At 37.6% G+C, this 17,000-nt stretch overlaps 1 protein-coding gene across 2 annotated transcripts in view; it reads right to left on the bottom strand.

The window, feature by feature from the left end:
- The window catches only part of LOC102232759, a 172,630-nt gene that overhangs the window by 94,783 nt on the left and 60,847 nt on the right, over positions 1–17,000 (bottom strand). For both annotated transcript variants that reach the window (XM_023325887.1, XM_023325888.1), the window contains exon 4: positions 1,596–1,670. The gene's annotated coding sequence lies outside the window, so the exon portion shown is untranslated. The remainder of the gene's footprint in view (positions 1–1,595; positions 1,671–17,000) is intronic.

The following is a 17,000-nucleotide window of genomic DNA, read 5'->3' as shown; positions in this document are numbered from 1 at the left end:
GTTTACTTTACTGTTTTTCTGGGTTATTTAAAGAGTTGTGTGTGCCTTTGCGTGTGTGAATGTTTTACACAGGTTGTAAAATTGTGATGCTGTGAGAAGTCTATTAATTGTTAAAGCTGCAAGCCTCCTGCCAAACACTGACTCTCTAAACAAAGAGGTTGCCAACGCTGTTGTGAACCACATAAATGCTAAAGGTTCGTAGTTATTGAACACAACAGCTACGCTGGAAAAACCTCAGGTCCATGAGAATTCGGAGCGCTCGCTGCATCTGAGTTAGAATCAGATCAGCAATATTAACATGTATGAGTTCAGTGGTGTACTGAATTATTTAATGTGTGCCTACCTAAATTATACATAAAGAGTTTTCTGTTAATGTGTTTGTTTTTTGACCAGTACATGGTGTTTTATTTTTCAGATATGAAAAAAAAAACACAGCTCTGCTCAGTGTTCAACAACACAGCCTCTCCTTTTGTTCAGTTAATTGCTGTGTTGAATTTTGCAGCTAAAATGTATCAAAGATTCCTCTTCATGACTTTTAGCAGACTTTTGTTTCTATCACAGTATTCGGTTTGTTTGCAAACCAGAAAAATTTGCTTTTAAAAATTGGTATAAACTATCATAAATCCTATAAATAATGACCATCGACAAAATGTAGTCACATCCCTTGTATTTTGTCACATTTTATCCCCTTATGCCCTAAATTTAAAGTCTCTTAACAGATTTATTTATTTTTGGCTCACAAATAACAACTCTCAAGTGTTTTTGTTTTGTTTTTTTCCCACAAAGAATCTCAGTACATTGGAGAACCTTGTGCTCTGCTACAAGTCTTCTGGGAAATTAATCTTATTCACCCAAATATTGATCATTTTGCCCATTCTTCATTCCAAAACGGCTCAAACGCAATCAGTGTTAAACTCTTGCCAAAGGTTATTAGTTGGATTTAGGTTTTGGACTTTGACTGGACCATTCTAACACATGAATATCTTTTGAACTAAACCATCGTAATTTTGGTTGCATGTTTGGGGGGTTTTGCTATCCTGGAGTTTCTTGTATTTAGCTCCATCCATGTCTAACTTATGGTTTTTATGGTGTGATCCAACCTGAAATCCTCATTTGGCAGTCTTTTTTGTTTTTGCACACAGATCAGGTAAATAATTAAATAGTCACGATAAGACCGAGCTATGGTGCAGCAACAAATACAGGTCCATTCTTAATGTACAACACCACCTAATCCACCTCACATCAGCCATATAAAAACAGCTGCATTGCCTCCATGCTGAGTAGTTTAAATCCATATGCACTCAAAAACACACTAGCCAAGCATTAAACTTTATTTCCAAAAATAAATTAACTGTACTGAAGTGAGTATTTCAAAGTGTGTTGCATTTGATTAGTGTGTTATTAAGATAATAAATGTAAAATTTAATTTCTTGCTGTTGGAGGTGTAAAAACATTCAACAGGTATTGCCTCTCTAAACCAGCTTCTTTCAGACTTTGATCAGACTAAATGAACAACGTATCTTACAATAAAAAAAGTAGCACATTATATTGCTTATTGTATATGTAGTATCCCTTCAGATTAATCAGATTATTACCTTATGAAGCCAGACTTTTTGCCTTTTCATGGGCAGCTTCTCTTCAGTCGCCAGGCCAACAGTGGACAGGCGTTTCTAAGCGGCACACAACACACATGGTGTCAGATAACCTCCTCCCACTCACTTTCATTGAATGAAATACAAGGACAAGGGAAAGTCTTGAATTAATTAGGCACGGATAAACTTTAATGATGGATATTCAGAATTAGATTCATTTGATTAGACATTTTAAAAAAGAACAATTGGTGGCAGTAAAAAAAAAAAAAAAAAAATCATCAATATTCAAGTTGGCAGGAACAAGTTTAATCTACCAGATGGCAATACTATATTAATGTTTGTGTTCTCTGCTATGCTGAATTATTAATGGGAGTTGTGGCAGGATGCTCCTTTAACCAGGTGTTTACTTAGTGTTTCACTAGAAACACAGACACCAAAGGTATAACTGATTGCTTTGTGATCTCCCACTCTCCGTTAACTTCCCCAAACTGAAGTTAAACTGTTCCTGGTGCCTTTTTAACATCTATTATGTAGTATATGACAGTTCATACAAATGTAGCACCATGCATTATTAATGGAGAGGTACACACAAATATAATTCTTCGCTGAAGACAGGAGACAAGCTCTGGGGCTGCTGTGAGGAATAGTAAGAGAATGCCCAGTGGATTGGCCTGGCACTAATAACACTAATGTCCCCCTTGGAACAAAATCATGAGCTACTAGCTAACGGTTCCCTTACAACAAACACTCAGACTGTCTTATTTATGACTATAAAGTCATCAGGGCATTGGTGGCCTTTTATAAAGAGGAAGGGAGATTGTTCATATGATAGCATCGTATGTGGTTTCACACATCTTGAACCTCTCTGCATTCAGCCATGTTCTGTTCCAAGTCTCAACTTCCAAGAAAAAATAAAATAAAATAAATGTAGCATAAGTCTCATTGAATTTTACATACTGCTGGGTTTCGGCCACGTGACCCGGATGACGTGTGAACCATATGGGGGAATAGTCAAAGCTCACTGTGATTGTATGGCTAGGTAGGTTATATTTTTTTCATTTAGCATTTTTTTTTTTTTTTTTTTTTTTTTTGCATGAAAGTCCCACTGAATAAACATTATATTTTTCTCTCCGGGACTCGGCACTGAGTTAGCCTCTAACAACATTTGCACTATGGGGACTACCAAGAAGCTAGAAGGTAAAAATAATATATTTTACCTTACACATGAATGCTTGCTCTTCTAAATTACTGTCCAATAAAATAAATGGAAATACAATTTAAATTATGTGATCGTTACCTGTTAGAAAGTGGGCGCTGCAAACTCTGGCATTGTTAGTTTCCACATCTCCTGTTTGTTGATCCATTTTTCCATAAGTTTTTTAAAATTAACTTCTTTGTGACCTACTACCTTGAAAACACGAAATGACGTTTATCTTTCTCTCCATTAGAACACCTGGAACAACCAAACATGACTTTAGACATCTTGATGCTGGATCAACAGAAGTAAACTTCTTGCCCTCCATCTGCATTGGGTGACGTCGGTGATAGTCTTCTTCTTCTTTTCTATTATGACGGATCGCAAGCAACTTTAATGTGCATACCGCCACCTACTGTACACGAATGTGTAGCCGGTGCTACACCATCTGAAACCCAGCAATCAGTAAAAAAAAAAAAAAAAAAAAAAAAAGGTTACCTTCTCCTGCAGCTATGTCTCCTGCAAGGTTTGTGGCAAACTGCAGGGGGGATTTCTCATTCTTTTCTTTCAGTGATTGCTTCCCTTTTGCCATAGAGGAAAGAATATTGGATACAGAATTACTAGTTAAGTTTTAAGCAGAATATCCCACCTGAGCTTTGAATTTCTGCACATCCCCCAGAGTTACTGCGAGGGTCTTGATTGTTTTTCCTTTCCCCACTTCTCAGTCATGACTTGGTGGATGTTGCAGTTGTCCAATAGTGTTTTTATTTTTTAGAAGATGCATGCGTTTGTATGGTGAAATGAGAGACACTGAGGAATGAACGTTGAAAGTTGCTCTGCGAGTGTGTTCCAAGCTTTGGAAATTGTCACATATCTTAATGTTACTTTAAACATCTTCACTATGTCATCCCTGAATTGTGTGGTGTTCGTGATGTCTTCAAACAAACCTCCAAGGTCTTCTAATAATGTGTTCATACTGAGATCAATAACACACAGGTGGACTGGGTATTATTTAGGTTGCCAGAGTAAAGGGTGGGTAAATGCAGATGGTTGCAACTGTTTCCGTTTGTTAAACAATATATACATATTTACAGTCATGCATAGTTTCTAATAGATTAACTGGATAGGGATACTTTTGCAAGGTACCGTATTGACAAGTAATATTACTCATTTGTTCTTCAATATGTACCAGCTGCAGCAGACTAGTTAGCTTTATCTTAATGTTTTGATTAGTGACCCATGTCACAATCTCCTCTTGATTATCAAACAAAGCTGAAAACAATCAGGATTTAACAAGGCACAACAATACACCATTAATGCACTTTTTAATCTGTTCAGTGCATCCTAAAGGGCCCTCGCAGCACCTATATTAACAAACCACTGGGATATTTTTTTTTCTTCCTCATTAAGCTGGTTTAATGTAATCTAAATAAGATTTTCGCTGATTTGGCCCTCCCATTTTCTGCCAAAGCTGTCGTTGATCGTTTATGTGATTTAAACAGAGACCTAAATCTCCATCTTATCCAATTAATTTTCAGTGCAGGCATGAGAGTGGCTAATGATGTTATCTTACCTAATTAACCTGTATAGGGATTCAACTCCAGGACAGGGGATTGTTCATCCTTCATCCAAGCTCTCATTATTATCATTATAACCATTATCATAAAGGGACTAACTTATGTTGGCCATTTCGCCACCATTAATCTAGATTGAGTCTTTTTGGGAGAGAACGATCCTTTGGGGTCATTTTTAATTATCAGTAACAGGGTGGGAATTCGAGCAAAAGCTGACTAAGTTCAGTTGTGGCCATAGCAATAAATGGATTCCCATGAGTCTGCACCACACGATCGCTACGATTTGGCTATGAAGACGACTTTCTATGATCCCCAAAGTTTTCTGCCATGAGCTCTGTGACTGACTCTTGGCTTCAACCTATTAACGCCGCACACTCGGAACAGATCAATACCCTTCATTGGGCCATGTGTCATTGGTTAATCGGATATTGATGAGGATATTGACATGCACCTAATTAATCTCAGGCCCACTGCTGGCTTTCATATGTTTCTTTAATTATGCACTTCGTCTAAGTCTATACAGAGCAGCAAGCTGACACTTCCTTTTTAGATATAAAGTTGAAAATGGCTAAGTACATTGCGTGGAGATGCAATTTTGTAAAAAAATGAGGCAAGAGAATTTTCTATCAGAAATAATTTGCACTTTTTTAAGTACAAAAGGCATCAGTATTGGAATGACTTTTATTGGATTTCTTTGAATACTTTGTCATTTGTTTCTTGATCAAAATAGACTCAATTTATTGATTTGAGACTATTTAAAAAAAATTTATTTTTCTAAGCCTCAAGTATAAATGAAGCTCGATTTGTACAACAATACATGCTTGAAAGATTTAATATGTTTTTTTGAGGACCTGTGCATGCACGAGTGTGTTTTACTTTGACAAATCCGGGTTGATCAATAACATTAGTGTGCTGTTGTACAGAAGAGACAGCACCCAAAGGTGACCCCGACTAGTGGCATCACCACAGGGCTCCAATAAGCTGCTTCTCAATCTCTGCTCAGCAAATCGCAAATCTCCAACTTTTAGCCCTGCTGCTGTTGGTTTGATTATTGTTTATAGATACAGCCGAGAATTAAAGCATGGCCTGCAGGCAGCATAATTATTTACAGCTGAAAACTCATATCATTACCAGCATGCTCCTAATTGCCAGAAGTAATATCAATGTTAGTTGATTAAGCATTTTTTTTTTCATCTTCAGCCTCCATAATGCGCAGAGAATGTTTTTCGTCAGCATATGGGGTGACGGTTTATCTCAATACAGCTGTTCATATGGCTTTTCTTCCATTTGTTTCCCTACTGCTTGTTCCAAAACACAAAATCTTCAGAGGGTAGCGATCGATCGCTTCAGTTTTTGTTGTTCACTCACAAGGGCAAACGCAAGAGTTATTGTTGATAGTTAAAAAAAATAAATAAAAATCTCCATAAATATCCAAAACAGATACAGACGGACTCACAGCAGCAGCAGCACACTCATGGTGATCTCAGAGTCACTATGAAATGTTCACCGTTAACTAAGTTCACTGTCAAATGATTGATTAAAATAAATGTTTACTTGGCCGGGGCCCCTTGTGGACTTGTCAAAATATTTCATCTTGTATTTGAAGCAAAAAAGAAAGATTAGGCTATTAATAACATGACCCATAAAGGGAAAAAATACATAAGCCTTGAAGGCTACTTTATTATTCACATGCAGATTATTCAAACATCATTGAAGCTTTGCAGCAGCAGAAACTTATATTTTAACCTGAGTATAAAAATGTTCATCACGTTGGTTTATGCTGAGTTTAGAATTTGTTTTCAAAAGGGGAGATGTCACATACATTGTACTACCCCTTTAAAAATCTGAAAAGATCACTCAGCCTTTGCTTTATTTTTTATCAAGACTCTTATCAATAAACAATGGCAGACTTTCTACTTACTTCAGAAAGAATTTTATGAATCACAATATCACTTAAGAAAGTATATTTTAGTGTCGCATTGAAATGTGGTGTGATAGACTGGCATTTTGACTAGGGTGTACCCTATCTTTTTGCTGGGAAAGGCGCTAGCCTTCACTAATAACCCTGAACAGGCCGATATGAGTACAGAAACTGGATGATGGATGAAGTGTTAGTTTAATTTTGTCAAAAAGTGTATGTATCTACTTGTCAGTCATTGTTGTTTCTGGATTCTTCTTGCTTTGCTTTCTCCTTGGCCACAGAGTTTGTAAGGCCTTGTAACAGTGGGAATGAGTGGCATTTTCTTTTTCATTTTTCAAGAATAAAAAAGGGTTTGTGTGAAGCTTGAACTTTCCTTTCATCATACTTGGGAACAGATGTTGTAGAAATAAACTTGCTTTATAAGATACAGAAAAGAAAGGGGAAGTCATCGAAGGGTCAGTTAAAATTTTGCACGGTTTCATCAGAATTTGTCATACGCTGAGGAGAACTAATATTACCCCAAATTATTGTGTTTACTAAGAACTTCATCAGTGGATCTCATGCTTCCACAGTTAGAATTGTGCAGCAAAGTGGAATGATTTTTAAAAAGGGCAATGCAAATAGTGATTAAAAGTGGGCCTTGGGTCATCATTAGGACATGATTTCAGAGAAATTGAGAGCAAGGGCGAAGTGTTTGAGAAACATCTTCCTGACCAACAAGAGCTGTTTTGCATGCCACTGACTCTTCATGACAAAGCCTTGTTATGTACTTTTTGAAAGGCAGCGTCTTCTCAGTTGATGAGCACACTGACTGAAAGTTCAGGCTTTAAAATGCTTGGGGAAATTAGACAATTGCTGGAATTAAACTTTACACAATGAACTCGTTTATTTTGTTTGTCATTTAGTTTGAGATGGGATGATGTCATCGTGCGATAAAGGTCTCATGAACTTTTTTTTTTTAAAGATCAAGTGACCAGAGGCAGGAATGTGTCAGTGGCTCAAAGGTTATGTATGAACAACATATAATGTACATTTAGTCCAGACATATTGAGTGTAATGGGTGCACATCAGCACTTTAATTTCAAATTATTCAAAAGTGATACTGCTATTCTTATGTCCTTTTTCAATGTCATATTAAGGTTTTACAGCAGAAGTGTATTAAGCTAATTAGTTTACAAATAAACTCACCAGTTTGCAGGCCAAAATCTTATATTGCTGGTTAAATAATAATATAAGTTTGTTGTTCCTGTAACGGTCATCAACGATAGTAGCAATATTATCCAAAATCTAACATGTCTGAAATGGTGGTGTCACTACATCACTGCAGAGTAGCAATATATCATGTTTTGTCTTTTGGTTTCAAACTTTCTGATATATGGCCAGATGCTTTTTACCAACTAAACTTTTATGGAGTCAGATATCTAATTGAACTCTTGTCCCCCAAAAAATTTGGATTTTCAGATTTGTAAAAATGTCATACATCGGTTTCGGAGAGACACCCAACAGATTTACTTTTTACAAGTGGACCATTATATTGAAATCCATAATTCTCATCATGATATATGTAAAAGAAAACTTTATTTTGGGTTTATTTCAAATGTAATGGGCAGAAAAAATGGAAGTAGAGGGAAATAAAGAAAGAGATGGGAAAAACTGTTAAAAGGGAAAGAAGGAGATAAGAATTATAGGCATAGACCTTTGCTTCTACACCTGTAGAGAGAGAGAAAAAACAGAGAAATAATAAACCACAGGAAGAACTTATAAATACACGGCATGATATAATACAAGATGTATTTAGTGGACACTGCATTCTAGTATACTGTATATTGTGTCTGTAACTACCTGGTGTGTGTGTGTGTTTGTCTGAGTGAATGTTCATATAAATTATTTTTCCATATGCATGCTCAATAGAGCCACAGACCTACCCCCAGGACTGAAGGCAGATATGGGGGAAATCACAGCCCCAGAACACAAGAGCCACGCGAAAAATCACAGCAGGGGCCACCTGGGGTGAACCAGGAGTGAGCTGGCATGTACCCGAGCACCCAGTCTAAGACACCGAGAACCACCATCTCACCGGCAGGGGAAGGCACCACCCTCTAGCAGGTAATGTGATGGTGCAGGGGGGGGGTAATATGCCCCTCATTTGGTGGGGGCCATGAGATGATCTAGGAGAGGAAGCAACCAGACACCCAATCTGATAGATGAACAGGCACATACAGACAAAATCTCACATCCCCACCCTCACGGGCCACACACCTAATATAAAGACACACAAGAAAGGACACTATAGATATACTTGCACTGCCCATACACACTGCAGTATATTCACAGGTTCAGGTACCAACAACCCAGAGTGGCAACCAGCCTATGTACCCGAACTGCACAGGGTCCCACAGTAGGAGAGCAGACCAATAACCCAGCCTAGGGCCGGATGATTTAATCAGAAACGTGCATCTTCTTTTTTTATATATCTGCATTTCACATAAGCCCAGGAATCTATACAACTCAATGAATGTGTGCATTTATAGCGTCAGAAAGAAGTTTTTCCCCAAGAAAGCTTAATAACTCTTTTTTTTTTTTTTTTGCATGATACATTCAGAATGGATACAAATGTATCCATTTGGTAATACTCTAAAGGAAGTCCTGGAAAACAGCTGCTGATTGCTGGAACCTATGTTCTCAGAGGCCAGTCCCTAACCCAGATTGCTGTCTAAACATGCAGGCAAATCTTTGAAATGTAAATGTCCAATGACCAACTCAGTTCAACTTTTCTTCAGTGGACATGCAACGCTGACCCTTAAGGCAGTAGCAAACTCATTAGGGTATTCATAGACTTTGTGTCCTCTGCTTCTTACCTTTTAAGTTTTTAAAGGGTATAATGTTCACTCTGTGAGTTTAACCCAGATCCTGTTTGAACTTTTAATGATCTATTTCCTACAGTTAATGATTCAACACTCAGTTTACTACTGTGCGTATGCACTGATTAACACACCAGCGTAGCAAGGACACTTCTGGACTTAGATGTTAAATGAGGTAAAACTGTACTCCTGTCATTTTTCAAATAGGTTCATGCAGTACATTTTAATTTACACAGCCATATACTGTAATTTGCAGGGTGTTTTGAAATGCACATTCATGTCAGTATTTTTATAGAATAGAATAGAATAGAAATGTACTATTTTCCCACAGTGGGGAAACTCAGGTGTCACATGGAGAAATGGACAAAATATACAATTTACAATACAAATACAAAAGCTTACAAGACAAATAATTCTGTACATTCTGTACATTTCTTTAAAAAATATCACACTCAGATTAAAATGTCCAGCTAAGTAAGTTGTATAATTCTACCTGTTGAGCGCAGACTACTTAATTTTGCTGGTGCTCTTGCAAAACAACTTTTAAAACAGTGAAGACCCTTCATAGCAAACAAAAAAGCAGCACAGCCTTAGCATGTTGTCTTTTTTCACATATTTTCTAGAGCATTTCACAAAATGCTGCACAGCTTTCCCCAATTAAAGATGGTATTTGTTTCACCACAGTCATTTTATCTACATATTTACCAGAAGGAGGAAATCATTTACCTAGTTTCATGTTTTCTTTTCTTTTTTTTTTTACAATGGTAATACTATTTCTGTAATTAACCACCTATATTCTCAACCAAATGTTGAGAATATAGAATTGAGTCTCTACCCGTTTTTTTCCTCTTTTTTTCTTACTATTTGTTAAGCTGCTAAACTTAGTGTGTTTTGTGTTTAAATGGGGGGGGGGGGGGGGGGGGGATACAGCACAAAGTAATTCTCAGTAAATATTTCTGAACAGATGTGATGACACATAATTTGTATATGTAATGCACTATTTGGAAGTCCAGAGCCACAACATTGACTGTGGGATTTTAAATAATGCGAACTCCAAAGCCTGATAATCCTCAGACTATGTTTGGTTTGCAGTGAGATAATCAGCATTAAGAGACACTTTGTGAATGTTGCTCACCGAAAGATGAAAAGTACACGAAAGGCCTGAGTCAATACTGGAGCTATTGAAGTACATTCTCAGAGTAGCTTGGGGATACATAATTATATTAACTGGCGGCAAGGTATTTTGCACTTTAGCTCAAACCTTTCAGGTACCACACTTTAATGTCAAGAACAGACACGGCATTCTTGTATATACTGACAGAATTATTTTGTTAGTAGTTAATAAGCATGGGGCTGTACAGAAAAGGCATAAAATATATGTTGAATGGACACTATAAAGCACTTGTGCTGCTGCTGTAAAAGGTAAAAAATTGTAAAAGTGTTCATAGAGCCACACTGATACAGCAGTAAAAGACTATGTTTGTATCAGTTATTGCTTTCCCCATTGGGTTAATTATCACAGATGGAAGTTAAATTTAGAATACCAAGAAATGTCACAAATCCAAACAAAAAAAAAAGTATCTTGGATTTTCTTAAAGCAGCTTAATATGTCTGTTGAGAAAAATGGCTTTGTCGCCTTTAAAAATTAAGGCTTTAAGAAGTTTTGGGTGTTCTGAAACAAAATTGTCAGTTATCATTAGCAAGAATAATCTGAAAAATAGTGTTGATGTTCACTCACCTGTAAACTGATCTCCTCTTGTGCCATCAAATGTAGCTTGTGTGTCTTTTTTAATTCAGTCAAACTGCAACTGGTCCCCATTCATCTGGGCCAAGACTCAAAGCTACTCTCTGTTAGTTACTGACCCGCCTGTTTCAAATAAACATCTTGCATCTTTTCAGTTATCTAATAACACTTCCATAGTCCTTCTCACCACTTTATTTGTGGGCTGATTAGCATGTGAGGCCCAACGCCCACCAGAGCAACTGAGCACACAATATTCTAGGACACTTTAACCATTAGATGGTCAAGTATATTGAGGCTCGGGGAACTAAGGCAACTTTTACGATATCCTAGTTGCCAATTTAGGCAGTTCTGTTTGATTGCGGCCCAACAAGAAAATTGGGGAAATGGCAAAATCTGTCAGTTAGAAATGAATGACTTTCAAACCATCAAATACACAAGGACCACTGGAATGTCTCTTTTCATGTATTCCGATGTACCACATTTGACATTAGGCTATTGTTATCTTCTAAAAATAAAAAGAAACTCTGTTGTGTGTCAAATTCTTCTGCTGGGTTTTGGTGATATATGGACAAATTTACATTGCATCTTTTGACACACAAAGAAATGGCAACACCTGATGAAGTTCTAACTGTTTAATGAAGCTCCCTTCCCAATGGAATACTTCCAACACTGAGTCCTAGTGCATAGGCAGAGGTAACAGGTGTAAGAAGTGAATGATCTTTATTTGAACATGAGATTCAATTGAACTCAATCTTTAACCATGAACTGAAAGAGACTGAAGAGAACGCTTAAAGACGAAGGAAATCCCAGCATCCCGCTCACATGGCCAAATGGTAAGTGTGAGTCTGTGTGGGGCACATTGTAAGTGCTCAATATTTCCTGCACATGAAGCCACAAAGAAGACAGGAGCAAGCATTCTCTGTTGTATAAAAGTCATATATCGCTCGCAGGCACCAAAACACAAAAGAAGTTGAGTCGTGAACATATTATGAAGCAAGATTGGAGAGTGGCAAATTGGTAATTAGCTTCTACATTGCAAATGAGCATTACAGTCTTGCTTATGACTTTCCTCTCTGGTCCCCAAAGCCTCTTCTATTAATTTAGCTCTGAGGGGCCATCCATAAACAGGCTGAATAAGCTGTTAGCCTAAACGACGAGTGCAAATGAAGGACTGGCTAAATATGCAGAAGGTAGCTGAGATAGTAAAATATTCAATGCACATATTGGAGAAATCAGACAAGGAAGTAAGTATAGGAATACATTAGGTTTTCAGTTATCCCCATATATACAGATGAAACCTATTTTTAATCACCCTCTATTAAACCAAACCAAGGATTTCCTGTTTCATGTCAGTTAGAACTATTTTGTATCTAAAGTTATTACTTCATTGTTTGTTCATTTAAAAAAGGAAAATAAGATGCATTCTATGGTACACATTATTTATATATTTCACTCAATAAATAGTTGAATTATGTTTTCTTTTCTGTACCTATCTGCTTGGCATATTACAGCTGTCTGGAAGGACATCATTTCTCTCGGATGACGCTCTGTCTCTCAGCCTTAATTGAAACTGCTGTGAACTCCTGGAAGTCTATACCTCCTCTTATGAGGTCAGTTTCCTGCCTCCAAATTCATTCAGCCCTCTGGTTGTCTCGCACAAGAACAAGAGGAACCCATTACTTTCAAATGAAACCGAAGCAAGACAGAAACTTCCAAATTAATTTACAGTAGAACACACCTCACAGGTAACTAACTCGAGTTTAATGTAATTACTACAAAAGCCATGAATGGCTATAATTGAGAAAAAGCCTACAGCACACAGGGATAACAAATGGCCAGTTAATGGAAGTAGAGAAAGTCGTAACTATTCATATTGATGCGAGAGGGACTGATGTCTGGCTTATTTGAAGCGGCTTAATTTTGCAAATACAGTATGCTTCAGCGTAGACTAGTGCCACCGCTGCCCTGCTCTTGCCCTCCTGTAAGCATGTAGATGAGTCCGCCATTAGGTCTAAGTGGTCTTCACTCGTAAAGTCTGCCATTTCACAAATTAACCAATTTACAACAATAGATGATAGCCTGTGGCTAAGGTCAAAAGGTCAGCTGTGGTAAATATAATGTGTAAGCCTGCAGTAAGAGAGATTCATAGCGTGCCTTTCAAAAGCACACAAAAAATAGACTAGTAAAAGCAATGTACAAATAGATTGATTTAAAGGATAAAAATATTTCACCTCATTCTGCTTTGACCTCAACTACAGGTTTTAATGCCATCTCAGTCTTTGCTCTGGCCTACATAGTGGCCTAAATGGCCGTTACGTGGTTTAATGCAATGGACAAAACAGCATTAGGCATTTGCTCTGCATCCCCAGTGTGCAGAAAGGCTTGTCAGCCCTGCAAAATAGACTGGAAATAGACGTAGGAAGAAAAAGAGAGAGCACTCTCGCATCCCTGCCCTTCCAGTCCATCGAGTTTGCACCAGGGCAGACGGACATATGGGTGATGCTACATTCTTTAAAGGGAGTGAAGCAAATTCCTAACCCACCCTCTCCACCCCCATCCCTGTCTCCCGCCCCGTCGCTCACAAATTGCCCATTCGAATGTCAGCCCTCCTTCTTATCAAGCAAAGTCTATTGTCTGCCAATTCATGGGACACTGACAAGAAAAGGCCAGAGATACTGCTCGTATTAGCAGTCAGTGTTTTGAACACGGAGGCACACAGTCAGACACACTGCCAAAAAATCAATACAGCTTTGCATGAGCCTGACCCACATACAGGCACACCACAGCCTGAACAGGCAAGGCAATGTCATTATTGTGTGTATTTGGATTCATTTGCTATGCATTTGTAAATCCACGAGCTGAAAAGACCAGTGATTAAATGTGTGTGTCTCCTGTGCATGCGTGAATGTAAATTTGAAACACAAACACACTGAAGGTCTGTTTAGTTGTTTAGGAAAAGGTTTGTTTTGTTTTGTGAACATGCACAGAGACCCCTACATGCTTGTGTGTGTGTGTGTGTGTGTGTTCAGACGTCCGATCATTGGGCCAGAGTGGGTGTTGAGTTCACACAAGCCCTTCCTGCTGCCTGACTTCACTGTCACTGATTGCAAGCGACGCAGAGCTAATAAAAGAGCAAAGCAGACTGTCAGCAGTGATTAGGCAGGCTACACAGACAAGACAAAGAGAGGGGTGAGCACAGCGGCATTAGCTATGGTCATTAAACAACTTGAGTCAAGGAGATTTTCAGACTAACCTGTTTTATTAAAAGGGAAGGAGGACAGCACAGCAGAGGAGTGTTTGCTATAATTATTCCACATTTTACCCCAAAATCGCACTTGAATGCTTTAGAAAGTGAATATGAACAATGAACAAGGCAGTTCCATACAAAAGGATTCACATCCAATGAACTTTTTCACATTCACGTCACGACCAATGTAATTTCATTGGGATTTTATGTGACAGGCCAAAACTATGTAGTGCATCATTGTGTGCAGGAAGGAAAAGGATACGCAGTTTTGAAAATATTTCATAAACAAACATGTGAAAGCTGAGCCAATACTTTGTAGAGCCCACCTTTTGCTGCAATTACAGTGGTGTGTGGTGGGTATTGCTTCTCCCTTCACATTTAGAAAATAAGTGTAAGTGTGACAAAATCTATTAACATCAAATTTTAGGTCTTTCCACAAAATACCTGAACATCCTCGGGGGGAAATTGGTCCAGACTTTGACTGGGCCATTCTGACAATTTGATCTAACCATTCTCTGGTAGCTCTGGCTTTATGCTTAGGGTTATCGTCCTTCTGGAAGCTAAACTCTCATCTCAGTCGAAGGTTTGCTGCTAGGATTTCCCTGTAATTAACTCAATTTATCTTCCAATCACCTCTGACCAGTTTCCCTAAGCCTGCTCAAGAAAAGCATTCCCAAAGCATAATGATACCACCACTATGTTTCAGTGTGGAGAACTGAATGCAAAAGATGATGACTGTGTTAACCCTAACCCTAACCCCCCTAACCTTCTTCCTAATATTTCATGGACCCCTACATGACTTGTTCCAAGTATAAGGACTTATTTTGTCTGCCTTTTGCAACAGCTATATTCTTTTCACTCGACCATAAACTATAGATTTATGGTTCACACATCCTGCTTGATTTGATGGCATATATCTCTCCATAAGCCTCATTACTGCATCTCTGATGGATGTTCTACCTGGAAGGATTACACCGAGAGACTACCTACTAATTAAGCAACTTCTGAAATCAGTTTCTTGCACTGTAATTTTTTATTTATGTGTGTCTGTAAAAAGGAGGTTGGACATACAGTACAGTCATATTTAATCAATTAGAATATGTGTTTCGACCAGGCTCATTTGTCAGATTAAAAGTGCCTTTTGAAAAAGCAACAGCATTTTAAACAGGTAATGAACATAGTTTTTATTAAGTCCACATTTCTGTATTAAAAATGTTTTTATTACTCTAATATTATAACCTTAAATGTCTTGTTTTCATTAGTTGTAAGTGGAAAATCATCTATGAGAAATAAAGGCTTGAGGACAAGAGTCTGCGTATTTAATCTAGAAACTGTATTTCACTTTGTAGTATTATTTACATTTTTTGGACACGGACCTTTACTTCAGAGATACTTTAGATAATTTTAAGCATATTCATAAAGAATTTTTCTTGAACTTCACTGTTTCTGCTGTATCTCATAAAATCCTAAAAACATATGCTGAAGATTTAGCTGTAGCATGAAACATTGTGGAAAATTAATACTTTCAAGGCACTGTAGTTTAGATGAAAATTTGCCTTAGTCCCATTCACCTTTAGACAGAGAAGACTTTCAGAACTGTAAAATAAATTACAAGATAAATGATCTGATGATGATGATTTATAGTCATTTGGGGATAAACATGGCATCAAAATTTTACATTTATTGCTACTTTAGTCCTTGCAAACAGACAACATTTAAGTGGTAACAGTGACTCAGGTGTCTAGGATGATGTTCAAAATCCATATTGTGTCCACTCTTTGTGATTCATACACCAAGATTTGTTCAATATGCCTTTTGAGCACATAAATAGGCATCCCAACAGGTCATCAGGCCACATGTTTATTATTGCAAGATACGGATGATAAACGCTGTTTAGTCCAGCACAATATAAAAAGAAACGAGTCCAAAAATACACCGGCTGCAGTGAAGCTGTCATAACCGTGATGAACTGTTCTTTAAATGTACGTATATTTGTAATTCCTGGTCTTCAGATTGTTTTTCCTATAATTACCGAAATACATATACAGGGATGTGTAAGTGCACCTATATCCACTTGCTGAGCTGCGGCTATAAGGCAGTAGGAATGTCAGACAGGTCAGGAATCTTTTCCATTTGCCTCTAAGCATTGTTGGCTCCCTGACTGCCTGGCTGCCAGAAAGGTTGCCACAACACCTTAGTCTTTTCTCCTCTTTCCATTCACAGTCACGCCATTTTGTATGGTGAACATATCTACCTAGATTTTGTTTTTCATTTGCACAAATGAAACGTGAAGAGAGATCATATTTAGGTAGCACAAATGTTTTTTTTATGTCAGCATTCAAGCATATAAAGGTGACAAAAAATGTGTAAAGTGAAGTGTTAGGGTTAAAATTAGATGTATTTCACTTTTAATGTCACTTTAAATAAAAAAATTAAATAAAATTGAAAAGATTAGAACCAAATTTTGAAACTACATCATAATTAAGTATAAATAACACTGCATATAGACAGGAGGACAAATAAGAGTCCAGTCCAGAAGTACATCATTTCCTTTAGTACCGCCAAGAGCAGAGGTGAGGATTACAATAGCTGTTATCTTCGGTGCTTGAGCTAAGACTGTTTCCACTCTGGGTATTAATGCATACTCAGGCACATTTAGTGTTTGAAGTATTAAAATAGGCAGTTATATAAAGGCCATTTCGAACATCTATCTTGGTCCAATACACAAACATATTCAAGTTCTTACGTTACCAACTCAGTTTTTTGAGAAACTGAATTTCAGTTTTCCTTAGCTGTAAGGACTCATGAACCAAATTTTCAAAAATACACCCCTAAGTTGCATAGCCAACTTAAACCTTCTCACTAT

Source organism: Xiphophorus maculatus, chromosome 21 (genome assembly GCF_002775205.1).
Source record: "Xiphophorus maculatus strain JP 163 A chromosome 21, X_maculatus-5.0-male, whole genome shotgun sequence".
NCBI lineage: Eukaryota > Metazoa > Chordata > Actinopteri > Cyprinodontiformes > Poeciliidae > Xiphophorus > Xiphophorus maculatus.
This window is presented reverse-complemented; position numbering and strand designations above follow the sequence as displayed.